This window comes from Heliangelus exortis, chromosome W (assembly GCF_036169615.1).
Source record: "Heliangelus exortis chromosome W, bHelExo1.hap1, whole genome shotgun sequence".
Lineage (NCBI taxonomy): Eukaryota > Metazoa > Chordata > Aves > Apodiformes > Trochilidae > Heliangelus > Heliangelus exortis.
In genome coordinates, this window is record NC_092453.1 from 6907089 (window position 1) to 6923227 (window position 16139).

Sequence of the window (16139 nt, forward strand, 5' to 3'; positions counted from 1 at the left end):
GGACTGGAAGAGTACTGGGAGGGACTGGAAGGGAACTGGGAGGCACTGGGAGAGACTGAAAGGGAACTGGGAGGCACTGGGAGGGACTGGAAGAGCACTGGGAGGCACTGGAAGGGAACTGGGAGGCACTGGAAGGGACTGGGAGGGACTGGAAAGGAACTGGGAGGCACTGGGAGGGACTGGAAGAGAACTGGGAGGGACTGGAAAGGAACTGGGAGGCACTGGAAGGGACTGGAAGAGCACTGGGAGGGACTGGAAGGGAACAGGGAGGCACTGGAAGGGAACTGGGAGGCACTGGGAGGGACTAGAAGGGAACGGGGAGGCACTGGATGGGAACTGGGAGGCACTGGGAGGCACTGGGATGGACTGGAAGGGACTGAGAGGCACTGGAAGGGAACTGGGAGGGACTGGAAGGGAATTGGGAGAACTGGGAGGGACTGGAAGAGCACTGGGATGGACTGCAAGGGAACTGGGATGCACTGGAAGAGACTGGAAGAGTACTGGGAGGCACTGGAAGGGAGGTGGGAGGCACTGGGAGGGACTCGAAGGGAACTGGGAGCGACTGGAAGGGACTGGGAGGGACTGGAAGGGAACTGGGAAGGACTGGAAGGGACTGGGAGGGACTGGAAGGGAACTGGGAGGGACTGGAAGGGACTGGGAGGGACTGAAAGGGAACTGGGAGGCACTGGGAGAGACTGGAAGAGCACTGGGAGGTACTGGAAGGGAACTGGGAGGTACTGGGAGAGACTGGAATGGAACTAGGAGGGACTGGGAGAGACTGGAATGGAACTGGGAGGGACTGGAAGGGAACTGGGAGGCACTGGGAGGGACTGGAAGAGTACTGGGAGGGACTGGAAGGGAACTGGGAGGCACTGGGAGGGACTGGAAGAGCACTGGGAGGGAACTGGGAGGGACTGGAAGGGACTGGGAGGGACTGATAGGGAACTGGGAGGCACTGGGAGGGACTGGAAGGGACTGGGAGGGACTGGAAGGGAACTGGAAGGCACTGGGAGGGACTGGAAGGGAACTGGGAGGCACTGGGAGGGACTGGAAGGGACTGGGAGGGACTGGAAAGGAACTGGGAGGCACTGGGAGAGACTGGAAGAGTACTGGGAGGCACTGGAAGGGAACTGGGAGGCACTGGGAGGGACTGGGATGGACTGGAAGGGACTGGGAGGGACTGGAAGGGAACTGCGAGGCACTGGGAGGCACTGGAAGGGAACTGGGAGGGACTGGAAGGGACTGGGAGGGACTGGAAGGGACTGGGAGGGACTGATAGGGAACTGGGAGGCACTGGGAGGGACTGGAAGGAGACTGGGAGGCACTGGAAGGGAACTGGGAGGTACTGGGAGAGACTGGAATGGAACTAGGAGGGACTAGAAGGGAACTGGGAGGCACTGGAAAAGAACTGGGAGGCACTGGGAGGGACTGGAAGGGAACTGGGAGGCACTGGGAGGGATTGGAAAAACACTGGGAGGGACTGGAAGGGAACTGGTAGGCACTGGGAGGGACTGGAAGGGAACTGGGAGGCACTGGGAGGGACTGGAAGGAAACTGGGAGGCACTGGGAGGGACTAGAAGGGAACTGGGAGGCACTGGGAGGGACTGGAAGAGCACTGGGAGGGACTGGAAGGGAACTGGGAGGCACTGGGAGGCACTGGGATGGACTGGAAGGGACTGGGAGAGACTGGAATGGAACTGGGAGGGACTGGAAGGGAACTGGGAGGCACTGGGAGGGACTGGAAGAGCACTGGGAGGCACTGGAAGGGAACTGGGAGGCACTGGGAGGCACTGGGATGGACTGGAAGGGACTGGGAGGGACTGGAACGGAACTGCGAGGCACTGGGAGGCACTGGAAGGGAACTGGGAGAGACTGGAAGGGACTGGGAGGGACTGGAAGGGAACTGGGAGGGACTGGAAGGGACTGGGAGGGACTGATAGGGAACTGGGAGGCACTGGGAGGGACTGGAAGGGACTGGGAGGGACTGGAAGGGAACTGGGATGCACTGGGAGGAACTGGAAGGAACGGGGAGGGACTGAAAGGGAACTGGGAGGAACGGGGAGGGACTGGAAGAGCACTGGGAGGGACTGGAAAGGAACTGGGAGGAACTGGGAGGGACTGGAAGAGCACTGGGAGGGACTGGAAGGCACTGGGAGGCACTGGAAGGGAACTGGGAGGCACTGGGAGGGACTGGAAGAGCACTGGGAGGGACTGGAAGGGAACTGGGAGGCACTGGAAGGGAACTGGGAGGCACTGGGAGGGACTGGAAGGAGACTGGGAGGCACTGGAAGGGAACTGGGAGGTACTGGGAGAGACTGGAATGGAACTAGGAGGGACTGGGAGAGACTGGAATGGAACTGGGAGGGACTGGAAGGGAACTGGGAGGCACTGGGAGGGACTGGAAGAGCACTGGGAGGCACTGGAAGGGAACTGGGAGGCACTGGGACGGACTGGAGGAGCACTGGAAGGGACTGGAAGGGAATTGGGAGGCACTGGGAGGAACTGGAAGGGACTGGGAGGGACTGAAAGGAAACTGGGAGGCACTGGGAGGGACTTGAAGAGCACTGGGAGGGACTGGAAGGGAACTGGGAGGCACTGGGAGGGACTGGAGGAGCACTGGAAGGGACTGGAAGGGAACTGGGAGGCACTGGGAGGAACTGGAAGGGACTGGGAGGGACTGAAAGGAAACTGGGAGGCACTGGGAGGGACTTGAAGAGCACTGGGAGGGACTGGAAGGGAACTGGGAGGCACTGGGAGGGACTGGAAGCGCACTGGAAGGAAACTGGGAGGCACTGGGATGGACTGGAAGGGAACTGGGAGGGACTGGAAGGGACTGGGAGGGACTGGAAGGGACTGCGAGGGACTGATAGGGAACTGGGAGGCACTGGGAGGGACTGGAAGGAGACTGGGAGGCACTGGAAGGGAACTGGGAGGTACTGGGAGGAACTGGAAGGAACTGGGAGGGACTGAAAGGGAACTGGGAGGAACGGGGAGGGACTGGAAGAGCACTGGGAGGGACTGGAAAGGAACTGGGAGGAACTGGGAGGGACTGGAAGAGCACTGGGAGGGACTGGAAGGCACTGGGAGGCACTGGAAGGGAACTGGGAGGCACTGGGAGGGACTGGAAGAGCACTGGGAGGGACTGGAAGGGAACTGGGAGGCACTGGGAGAGACTGGAATGGAACTGGGAGGGACTGGAAGGAGACTGGGAGGCACTGGAAGGGAACTGGGAGGTACTGGGAGAGACTGGAATGGAACTAGGAGGGACTGGGAGAGACTAGAATGGAACTGGGAGGGACTGGAAGGGAACTGGGAGGCACTGGGAGGGACTGGAAGAGTACTGGGAGGGACTGGAAGGGAACTGGGATGCACTGGGAGGGACTGGAAGAGCACTGGGAGGCACTGGAAGGGAACTGGGAGGCACTGGGAGGGACTGGAGGAGCACTGGAAGGGACTGGAAGGGAACTGGGAGGCACTGGGAGGAACTGGAAGGGACTGGGAGGGACTGAAAGGAAACTGGGAGGCACTGGGAGGGACTTGAAGAGCACTGGGAGGGACTGGAAGGGAACTGGGAGGCACTGGGAGGGACTGGAAGCGCACTGGAAGGAAACTGGGAGGCACTGGGAGGGACTGGAAGGGAACTGGGAGGCACTGGAAGGGAATTTCGAGGCACTGAGAGAGACTGGAAGAGCACTGGGAGGCACTGGAAGGGAACTGGGAGGCACTGGGAAAGACTGGAAGGGACTGGGAGGGACTGAAAGGGAACTGGGAGGCACTGGGAGGGACTGGAAACGAACTGGGAGGCACTGGGAGGGACTGGAAGAGCACTGGGAGGGACTGGAAGGAAACTGGGAGGCACTGGAAGAAAACTGGGAGGCACTGGAAGGGAACTGGGAGGCACTGGGAGGGGCTGGAAGGGAACTGGGAGGCACTGGGAGAGACTGGAATGGACTGGAAGGGACTCGGAGGGACTGGAAGAGAACTGGGAGTCTCTGGGAGAGACTGGAATGGAACTGGGAGGCACTGGGAGGGACTGGAACGGAACTGGGAGGGACTAGAAGGGAACTGGGAGGAACTGGATGAGAACTGGGAGGCACTGGGAGGCACTGGGGTGGGCTGGAAGGGACTTGGAGGGACTGGAAGGGAACTGGGAGGGACTGGAACGGAATTGGGAGGCACTGGGAGGGACTGGAAAGGAACTGGGAGGCACTGGGAGGGACTGGAAGAGCACTGGGAGGGACTGGAAGGGAACTGGGAGGGACTGGAAGGGAACTGGGAGGCACTGGGAGGGACTGGAAGGGAACTGGGAGGCACTGGGAGGGACTAGAAGGGAACTGGGAGGCACTGGAAGGGAACTGGGAGGCACTGGGAGGCACTGGGATGGACTGGAAGGGACTGGGAGGGACTGGAAGGGAACTGGGATGCACTGAGAGGGACTGGAAAGGAACTGGGAGGCACTGGGAGGGACTGGAAGATCACTGGGAGGGACTGGAAGGGACTGGGAGGCACTGGAAGGGAACTGGGAGGCACTGGGAGGGACTGGAAGAGCACTGGGAGGGACTGGAAGGGAACTGGGAGGCACTGGGAGAGACTGGAATGGAACTGGGAGGGACTGGAAGGGAACTGGGAGGCACTGGGAGGGACTGGAAGGAGACTGGGAGGCACTGGAAGGGAACTGGGAGGTACTGGGAGAGACTGGAATGGAACTAGGAGGGACGGGGAGAGACTGGAATGGAACTGGGAGGGACTGGAAGGGAACTGGGAGGCACTGGGAGGGACTGGAAGAGTACTGGGAGGGACTGGAAGGGAACTGGGATGCACTGGGAGGGACTGGAAGAGCACTGGGAGGCACTGGAAGGGAACTGGGAGGCACTGGGAGGGACTGGAGGAGCACTGGAAGGGACTGGAAGGAAACTGGGAGGCACTGGGAGGAACTGGAAGGGACTGGGAAGGACTGAAAGGAAACTGGGAGGCACTGGGAGGGACTTGAAGAGCACTGGGAGGGACTGGAAGGGAACTGGGAGGCACTGGGAGGGACTGGAAGCGCACTGGAAGGAAACTGGGAGGCACTGGGATGGACTGGAAGGGAACTGGGAGGCACTGGAAGGGAATTTCGAGGCACTGAGAGAGACTGGAAGAGCACTGGGAGGCACTGGAAGGGAACTGGGAGGCACTGGGAAAGACTGGAAGGGACTGGGAGGGACTGAAAGGGAACTGGGAGGCACTGGGAGGGACTGGAAACGAACTGGGAGGCACTGAGAGGGACTGGAAGAGCACTGGGAGGGACTGGAAGGAAACTGGGAGGCACTGCAAGAAAACTGGGAGGCACTGGAAGGGAACTGGGAGGGACTGGAACGGAATTGGGAGGCACTGGGAGGGACTGGAAAGGAACTGGGAGGCACTGGGAGGGACTGGAAGAGCACTGGGAGGGACTGGAAGGGAACTGGGAGTGACTGGAAGGGAACTGGGAGGCACTGGGAGGGACTGGAAGGGAACTGGGAGGCACTGGGAGGGACTAGAAGGGAACTGGGAGGCACTGGAAGGGAACTGGGAGGCACTGGGAGGCACTGGGATGGACTGGAAGGGACTGGGAGGGACTGGAAGGGAACTGGGATGCACTGAGAGGGACTGGAAAGGAACTGGGAGGCACTGGGAGGGACTGGAAGATCACTGGGAGGGACTGGAAGGGACTGGGAGAAACTGGAGAGGAACTGGGAGGGACTGGAAGGGAACTGGGAGGCACTGGGAGGGACTGGAAGAGCACTGGGAGGCACTGGAAGGGAACTGGGAGGCACTGGGAGGGACTGGGATGGACTGGAAGGGACTGGGAGGGACTAGAAGGGAACTGGGAGCGACTGGAAGGGACTGGGAGGGACTGGAAGGGAACTGGGACGGACTGGAAGGGACTGGGAGGGACTGGTAGGGAACTGTGAGGCACTGGGAGCGACAGGAAGGGACTGGGAGGGACTGGAAGGGAACTGGGAGGCACTGGGAGGAAATGGAAGGGACTGGGAGGGACTGAAAGGGAACTGGGAGGCACTGGGAGGGACTGGAAGGGAACTGGGAGGGACTAGAAGGGAACTGGGATGCACTGGGAGGGACTGGAAGGGAACTGGGAGGGACTAGAAGGGAACTGGGATGCACTGGGAGGGACTGGAAGAGCACTGGGAGGGACTAGAAGGGAACTGGGATGCACTGGGAGGCACTGGGATGGACTGGAAGAGGACTGGGAGGGACTGGAAGGGAACTGGGATGCATTGGGAGGGACTGGAAGGGAACTGGGAGGCACTGGGAGGGACTGGAAGGGAACTGGGAGGCACTGGGAGGCACTGGAAGGGAACTGGGAGGCACTGGGAAAGACTGGAAGGGACTGGGAGGGACTGAGAGGGAACTGGGAGGCACTGGGAGGGACTGGAAGAGCACTGGGAGGGACTGGAAGGGAACTGGGAGTCACTGAGAGAGACTGGAATGGACTGGAAGGGACTGGGAGGGACTGGAAGAGAACTGGGAGTCACTGGGAGAGACTGGAATGGAACTGGGAGAGACTGGAAGGGAACTGGGAGGCACTGGGAAGGACTGGAAGGAGACTGGGAGGCACTGGGAGGGACTGGAAGGGAACTGGGAGGCACTGGAAGGGAACTGGGAGGTACTGGGAGAGACTGGAATGGAACTAGGAGGGACTGGAAGGGAACTGGGAGGCACTGGGAGGGACTGGAAGAGTACTGGGAGGGACTGGAAGGGAACTGGGATGCACTGGGAGGGACTGGAAGAGCACTGGGAGGTACCTGAAGGGAGGTGGGAGGGACTGGAAGGGAACTGGGAGGCACTGGGATGGACTGGAACGGACTGGGAGGGACTGGAAGGGAACTGGGAGGCACTGGGAGGGACTGGAGGAGAACTGGTAGGGACTGGAAGGGAACTGGGAGGCACTGGGAGGGACTGGAAGAGCACTGGGAGGGACTGGAAAGGAACTGGGAGGCACTGGGAGGGACTGGAAGAGCACTGGGAGGGACTGGAAGGGAACTGGGATGCACTGGGAGGCACTGGGATGGACTGGAACAGACTGGGAGAGACTGAAATGGAACTGGGAGGGACTGGAAGGGAACTGGGAGGCACTGGGAGGGACTGGAAGAACACTGGGAGGGACTAGAAGGCACTGGGAGGCACTGGAAGTGAACTGGGAGGCACTGGGAGGGACTGGAAGAGCACTGGGAGGGACTGGAAGGGAACTGGGAGGCACTGGGAGAGACTGGAATGGACTGAAAGGGACTGGGAGGGACTGGAAGGGAACTGGGAGGCACTGGGAGAGACTGGAATGGACTGAAAGGGACTGGGAGGGACTGGAAGGGAACTGGGAGGCACTGGGAGAGACTGGAATGGAACTGGGAGGGACTGGAAGGGAACTGGGAGGCACTGGGAGGCACTGGGATGGACTGGAAGGGACTGGGAGGCACTGGGAGGGACTGGAAGGAGAATGGAAGGCACTGGGAGGGACTGGAAGCACACTGGAAAGGAACTGGGAGGCACTGGGAAAGACTGGAAGGGAACTGGGAGGTACTGGAAGGGAACTGGGAGGTACTGGGAGAGACTGGAATGGAACTAGGAGGGACTGGGAGAGACTGGAATGGAACTGGGAGGGACTGGAAGGGAACTGGGAGGCACTGGGAGGGACTGGAAGAGTACTGGGAGGGACTGGAAGGGAACTGGGAGGCACTGGGAGGGACTGGAAGAGCACTGGGAGGGAACTGGGAGGGACTGGAAGGGACTGGGAGGGACTGATAGGGAACTGGGAGGCACTGGGAGGGACTGGAAGGGACTGGGAGGGACTGGAAGGGAACTGGAAGGCACTGGGAGGGAGTGGAAGGGAACTGGGAGGCACTGGGAGGGACTGGAAGGGACTGGGAGGGACTGGAAAGGAACTGGGAGGCACTGGGAGAGACTGGAAGAGTACTGGGAGGCACTGGGAGGGACTGGGATGGACTGGAAGGGACTGGGAGGGACTGGAAGGGAACTGCGAGGCACTGGGAGGCACTGGAAGGGAACTGGGAGGCACTGGATAGGACTGGAAGGGACTGGGAGGGACTGGAAAGGAACTGGGAGGCACTGGGAGGGACTGGAAGAGTACTGGGAGGCACTGGAAGGGAACTGGGAGGCACTGGGAGGGACTGGAAGGGAACTGTGAGGGACTGGAAGGAAACTGGGAGGCACTGGGAGGGACTGGAAGGAAACTGGGAGGCACTGGGAGGGACTGGAAGCGCACTGGAAAGGAACTGGGAGGCACTGGGAAAGACTGGAAGGGAACTGGGAGGCACTGGAAGGGAACTGGGAGGTACTGGGAGAGACTGGAATGGAACTAGGAGGGACTGGAAGGGAACTGGGAGGCACTGGGAGGGACTGGAAGAGTACTGGGAGGGACTGGAAGGGAACTGGGATGCACTGGGAGGGACTGGAAGAGCACTGGGAGGCACCTGAAGGGAGGTGGGAGGGACTGGAAGGGAACTGGGAGGCACTGGGATGGACTGGAAGGGACTGGGAGGGACTGGAAGGGAACTGGGAGGCACTGGGAGGGACTGGAGGAGAACTGGTAGGGACTGGAAGGGAACTGGGAGGCACTGGGAGGGACTGGAAGAGCACTGGGAGGGACTGGAAAGGAACTGGGAGGCACTGGGAGGGACTGGAAGAGCACTGGGAGGGACTGGAAGGGAACTGGGATGCACTGGGAGGCACTGGGATGGACTGGAACAGACTGGGAGAGACTGAAATGGAACTGGGAGGGACTGGAAGGGAACTGGGAGGCACTGGGAGGGACTGGAAGAACACTGGGAGGGACTAGAAGGCACTGGGAGGCACTGGAAGGGAACTGGGAGGCACTGGGAGGGACTGGAAGAGCACTGGGAGGGACTGGAAGGGAACTGGGAGGCACTGGGAGAGACTGGAATGGACTGAAAGGGACTGGGAGGGACTGGAAGGGAACTGGGAGGCACTGGGAGAGACTGGAATGGAACTGGGAGGGACTGGAAGGGAACTGGGAGGCACTGGGAGGCACTGGGATGGACTGGAAGGGACTGGGAGGCACTGGGAGGGACTGGAAGGAGACTGGGCGGCACTGGGAGGGACTGGAAGAGTACTGGGAGGGACTGGAAGGGAACTGGGAGGCACTGGGAGGGACTGGAAGAGCACTGGGAGGGAACTGGGAGGGACTGGAAGGGACTGGGAGGGACTGATAGGGAACTGGGAGGCACTGGGAGGGACTGGAAGGGACTGGGAGGGACTGGAAGGGAACTGGAAGGCACTGGGAGGGACTGGAAGGGAACTGGGAGGCACTGGGAGGGACTGGAAGGGACTGGGAGGGACTGGAAAGGAACTGGGAGGCACTGGGAGAGACTGGAAGAGTACTGGGAGGCACTGGGAGGGACTGGGAGGCACTGGATAGGACTGGAAGGGACTGGGATGGACTGGAAAGGAACTGGGAGGCACTGGGAGGGACTGGAAGAGTACTGGGAGGCACTGGAAGGGAACTGGGAGGCACTGGGAGGGACTGGGATGGACTGGAAGGGACTGGGAGGGACTGGAAGGGAACTGCGAGGCACTGGGAGGCACTGGAAGGGAACTGGGAGGGACTGGAAGGGACTGGGAGGGACTGGAAGGGACTGGGAGGGACTGATAGGGAACTGGGAGGCACTGGGAGGGACTGGAAGGAGACTGGGAGGCACTGGGAACGACTGGAAGGGAACTGGGAGGCACTGGAAGGGAACTGGGAGGTACTGGGAGAGACTGGAATGGAACTAGGAGGGACTGGGAGAGACTGGAATGGAACTGGGAGGGACGGGAAGGGAACTGGGAGGCACTGGGAGGGACTAGAAGAGAACTGGGAGGCACTGGAAAAGAACTGGGAGGCACTGGGAGGGACTGGAAGGGAACTGGGAGGCACTGGGAGGGACTGGAAAAGCACTGGGAGGGACTGGAAGGGAACTGGTAGGCACTGGGAGGGACTGGAAGGGAACTGGGAGGCACTGGGAGGGACTGGAAGGAAACTGGGAGGCACTGGGAGGGACTAGAAGGGAACTGGGAGGCACTGGGAGGGACTGGAAGAGCACTGGGAGGGACTGGAAGGGAACTGGGAGGCACTGGGAGGCACTGGGATGGACTGGAAGGGACTGGGAGAGACTGGAATGGAACTGGGAGGGACTGGAAGGGAACTGGGAGGCACTGGGAGGGACTGGAAGAGCACTGGGAGGCACTGGAAGGGAACTGGGAGGCACTGGGAGGCACTGGAAGGGAACTGGAAGAGACTGGAAGGGACTGGGAGGGACTGGAAGGGAACTGGGAGGGACTGGAAGGGACTGGGAGGGACGGATAGGGAACTGGGAGGCACTGGGAGGGACTGGAAGGGACTGGGAGGGACTGGAAGGGAACTGGGGTGCACTGGGAGGAACTGGAAGGAACTGGGAGGGACTGAAAGGGAACTGGGAGGAACGGGGAGGGACTGGAAGAGCACTGGGAGGGACTGGAAAGGAACTGGGAGGAACTGGGAGGGACTGGAAGAGCACTGGGAGGGACTGGAAGGCACTGGGAGGAACTGGAAGGGAACTGGGAGGCACTGGGAGGGACTGGAAGAGCACTGGGAGGGACTGGAAGGGAACTGGGAGGCACTGGGAGAGACTGGAATGGAACTGGGAGGGACTGGAAGGGAACTGGGAGGCACTGGGAGGGACTGGAAGGAGACTGGGAGGCACTGGAAGGGAACTGGGAGGTACTGGGAGAGACTGGAATGGAACTAGGAGGGACTGGGAGAGACTGGAATGGAACTGGGAGGGACTGGAAGGGAACTGGGAGGCACTGGGAGGGACTGGAAGAGTACTGGGAGGGACTGGAAGGGAACTGGGATGCACTGGGAGGGACTGGAAGAGCACTGGGAGGCACTGGAAGGGAACTGGGAGGCACTGGGAAGGACTGGAGGAGCACTGGAAGGGACTGGAAGGGAACTGGGAGGCACTGGGAGGAACTGGAAGGGACTGGGAGGGACTGAAAGGAAACTGGGAGGCACTGGGAGGGACTTGAAGAGCACTGGGAGGGACTGGAAGGGAACTGGGAGGCACTGGGAGGGACTGGAAACGAACTGGGAGGCACTGGAAGGGAACTTCGAGGCACTGAGAGAGACTGGAAGGGACTGGGAGGGACTGAAAGGGAACTGGGAGGCACTGGGAGGGACTGGAAACGAACTGGGAGGCACTGGGAGGGACTGGAAGAGCACTGGGAGGGACTGGAAGGAAACTGGGAGGCACTGGAAGAAAACTGGGAGGCACTGGAAGGGAACTGGGAGGCACTGGGAGGGGCTGGAAGGGAACTGGGAGGCACTGGGAGAGACTGGAATGGACTGGAAGGGACTGGGAGGGACTGGAAGAGAACTGGGAGTCTCTGGGAGAGACTGGAATGGAACTGGGAGGCACTGGGAGGGACTGGAACGGAACTGGGAGGGACTAGAAGGGAACTGGGAGGAACTGGATGAGAACTGGGAGGCACTGGGAGGCACTGGGATGGGCTGGAAGGGACTTGGAGGGACTGGAAGGGAACTGGGAGGGACTGGAACGGAATTGGGAGGCACTGGGAGGGACTGGAAAGGAACTGGGAGGCACTGGGAGGGACTGGAAGAGCACTGGGAGGGACTGGAAGGGAACTGGGAGGGACTGGAAGGGAACTGGGAGGCACTGGGAGGGACTGGAAGGGAACTGGGAGGCACTGGAAGGGACTAGAAGGGAACTGGGAGGCACTGGAAGGGAACTGGGAGGCACTGGGAGGCACTGGGATGGACTGGAAAGGAATGGGAGGGACTGGAAGGGAACTGGGAGGGACTGGAAAGGAACTGGGAGGCACTGGGAGGGACTGGAAGGGAACTGGGAGAGACTGGAAGGGAACTGGGAGGCACTGGGACTGACTGGAGGAGCACTGGGAGGGACTGGAAGGGAACTGGGAGGCACTGGGAGAGACTGGAATGGAACTGGGAGGGACTGGAAGGGAACTGGGAGGCACTGGGAGGGACTGGAAGGGAACTGGGAGGCACTGGGAGGGACTGGAAAGGAACTGGGAGGCACTGGGAGGGACTGGAAGAGCACTGGGAGGGACTGGAAGGGAACTGGGAGGGACTGGAAGGGAACTGGAAGGCACTGGGAGGGACTGGAAGGGACTGGAAGGGACTGGGAGAGACTGGAGGAGCACTGGGAGGGACTGGAAGGGAACTGGGAGGCACTGGGAGGGACTGGAAGGGAACTGGGAGGGACTGGAAGGAAACTGGGAGGCACTGGGAGGGACTGGAAGGGAACTGGGAGGCACTGGGAGGGACTGGAAGGGAACTGGGATGCACTGGGAGGAACTGGGATGGACTGGAAGGGACTGGGAGAGACTGGAAGGGAACTGGGAGGGACTGGAAGGGAACTGGGAGGGACTGGGAGGGACTGGAAGGGACTGGGAGGGACTGGAAGGGAACTGGGAGGCATTGGGAGGGACTGGAAGGGACTGGGAGGGACTGGAAGGGAACTGGGAGGCACTGGGAAGGACTGGAAGAGAACTGGGAGGGACTGGAAGGGACTGGGAGGGACTGGAAGGGAACTGGGATGCACTGGGAGGGACTGGAAAGGAACTGGGAGGCACTGGGAGGGACTGGAAGAGAACTGGGAGGGACTGGAAGGGAACTGGGAGGAACTGGAACGGAACTGGGAGGCACTGGGAGGCACTGGGATGGGGTGGAAGGGACTGGGAGGGACTGGAAGGGAACTGGGAGGGACTGGAAGGGAACTGGGAGGCACTGGGAGGGACTGGAAGGGAACTGGAAGGCACTGGGAGGGACTGGAAGGGACTGGGAGGGACTGGAAAGGAACTGGGAGGAACTGGGAGGGACTAGAAGGGAACTGGGAGGCACTGGAAGGGAACTGGAAGGCACTGGGAGGCACTGGGATGGACTGGAAGGGACTGGGAGGGACTGGAAAGGAACTGGGAGGGACTGGAAGGGAACTGGGAGGCACTGGGAGGGACTGGAAGAGCACTGGGAGGCACTGGAAGGGAACTGGGAGGCAGTGGGAGGAACTGGAAGGGACTGGGAGGGACTGGAAAGGAACTGGGAGGCACTGGGAGGGACTGGAAGGGAACTGAGAGGGACTGGAAGGGAACTGGGAGGCACTGGGAGGGACAGGAAGAGCACTGGGAGGGACTGGAAGGGAACTGGGATGCACTGGGAGGCAATGGGATGGACTGGAAGGGACTGGGAGAGACTGGAATGGAACTGGGAGGGAATGGAAGGGAACTGGGAGGCACTGGGAGGGACTGGAAGGAAACTGGGAGGCACTGGGAGGGACTGGAAGAGCACTGGGAGGGACTGGAAGGGAACTGGGAGGCACTGGGAGGGACTGGAGGAGCACTGGGAGGGACTGGAAGGGAACTGGGAGGGACTGGAAGGAAACTGGGAGGCACTGGGAGGGTCTGGAAGGGAACTGGGATGCACTGGGAGGGACTGGAAAGGAACTGGGAGGCACTGGGAGGGACTGGAAGAGCACTGGGAGGGACTGGAAGGGAACTGGGAGGGACTGGAACGGAACTGGGAGGCACTGGGAGGCACTGGGATGGGGTAGAAGGGACTGGGAGGGACTGGAAGGGAACTGGGAGGGACTGGAAGGGAACTGGGAGGCACTGGGAGGCACTGGAAGGGAACTGGAAGGCACTGGGAGGGACTGGAAGAGACTGGGAGGGACTGGAAAGGAACTTGGAGGCACTGGGAGGGACTGGAAGAGTACTGGGAGGGACTGGCAGGGAACTGGGAGGCTCTGGGAGAGACTGGAAAAGCACTGGGAGGGACTGGAAGGGAACTGGGAGGCACTGGGAGGGACTGGAAGGGACTGGGAGGGACTGGAAGGAAACTGGGAGGCACTGGGCGGGACTGGAAGAGGACTGGGAGGGACTGGAAGGGAACTGGGATGCACTGGGAGGCACTGGGATGGACTGGAAGGGACTGGGAGAGACTGGAATGGAACTGGGAGGGACGGGAAGGGTAGTGGGAGGCACTGGGAAGGACTGGAAGGGAACTGGGAGACACTGGTTGGGACTGGAAGGGACTGGGAGGGACTCAAGGGAACTGGGAGGCACTGGAAGGGAACTGGGAGGCACTGGGAAAAACTGGAAACGAACTGGGAGGCACTGGGAGGGACTGGAAGGAAACTGGGAGGCACTGGAAGAAAACTGGGAGGCACTGAAAGGGAACTGGTAGGCACTGGGAGGGACTGGAAGAGCTCTGGGAGGGACTGGAAGGGAACTGAGATGCACTGGGAGAGACTGGAATGGACTGGAAGGGACTGGGAGGGACTGGAACAGAACTGGGAGGCACTGGGAGAGACTGGAATGGAACTGGGAAGGACTAGAAGGGAACTGGGAGGCACTGGGAGGGACTAGAAGGGAAATGGGAGGCACTGGGAGGGACTGGAAGGGAACTCGGAGGGACTGGAAGGGAACTGGGAGGCACTGGAAGGGAACTGGGAGGCACTGGGAGGGACTGGAAGAGAGTTGGGAGGGACTGGAAGGGAACTGGGAGGCACTGGGAGAGACTGGAAGGAAACTGGGAGGCACTGGAAGAAAACTGGGAGGCACTGGAAGGGAACTGGGAGGCACTCGGAGGGACTGGAATGGACTTGAAGGGACTGGGAGGGACTGGAACGGAACTGGGAGGCACTGGGAGAGACTGGAATGGAACTGGGAAGGACAAGAAGGGAACTGGGAGGCACTGGGAGGGACTGGAAAGGAACTCGGAGGGAATGGAAGGGAACTGGGAGGCACTGGAAGGGAACTGGGAGGCACTGGGAGAGACTGGAATGGAACTGGGAAGGACTAGAAGGGAACTGGGAGGCACTGGGAGGGACTAGAAGGGAAATGGGAGGCACTGGGAGGGACCGGAAGGGAACTCGGAGGGACTGGAAGGGAACTGGGAGGCACTGGAAGGGAACTGGGAGGCACTGGGAGGGACTGGAAGAGAGTTGGGAGGGACTGGAAGGGAACTGGGAGGCACTGGGAGAGACTGGAAGGAAACTGGGAGGCACTGGAAGAAAACTGGGAGGCACTGGAAGGGAACTGGGAGGCACTCGGAGGGACTGGAATGGACTGGAAGGGACTGGGAGGGACTGGAACGGAACTGGGAGGCACTGGGAGAGACTGGAATGGAACTGGGAAGGACAAGAAGGGAACTGGGAGGCACTGGGAGGGACTGGAAAGGAACTCGGAGGGACTGGAAGGGAACTGGGAGGCACTGGAAGGGAACTGGGAGGCACTGGGAGGGACTGGAAGAGCACTGGGAGGGACTGTAAGGGACTGGGAGGGAGTGGAAGGGAACTGGGAGGCACTGGGAGGGACTGGAAGGGAACTGGGAGGCACTGGGAGGGTCTGGAAGGGAACTGAGAGGCACTGGGAGAGACTGGAATGGACTGGAAGGGACTGGGAGGGACTGGAACGGAACTGGGAGGCACTGGGAGAGACTGGAATGGAACTGGGAAGGACTAGAAGGGAACTGGGAGGCACTGGGAGGGACTGGAAGGGAACTGGGAGGCACTGGGAGGGATGGAATTGCACTGGAAGGGAACTGGGAGGCACTGGGAGGGACTGGAAGGTAACTGGGAGGGACTGGAAGGGAACTGGGAGGCACTGGAAGGGAACTGGAAGGCACTGGGAAGGACTGGAAAAGAACTGGGAGGCACTGGGAGGGACTAGAAAGGAACTGGGAGGGACTGGAAGGAAACTGGGAGGCACTGGGGGCACTGGGATGGACTGGAAGGGACTGGGAGGGACTGGAAGAGAACTGGGAGGCACTGGGAGGGACTGGAAGAGCACTGGGAGGGACTGGAAGGGAACTGGGATGCACTGGGAGGCACTGGGAGGGACTGGGAGAGACTGGAATGGAACTGGGAGGGACTGGAAGGGAACTGGGAGGCACTGGGATGGACTGGAAGGGAACTGGGAGGCACCGGGAGGGACTGGAAGAGCACTGGGAGGGACTGGAAGGGAACTGGGATGCACTGGGAGGCACAGGAATGGACTGGAAGGGACTGGGAGACACTGGAATGGAACTGGGAGGGACTGGAAGGGAACTGGGAGGCACTGGGAGATAC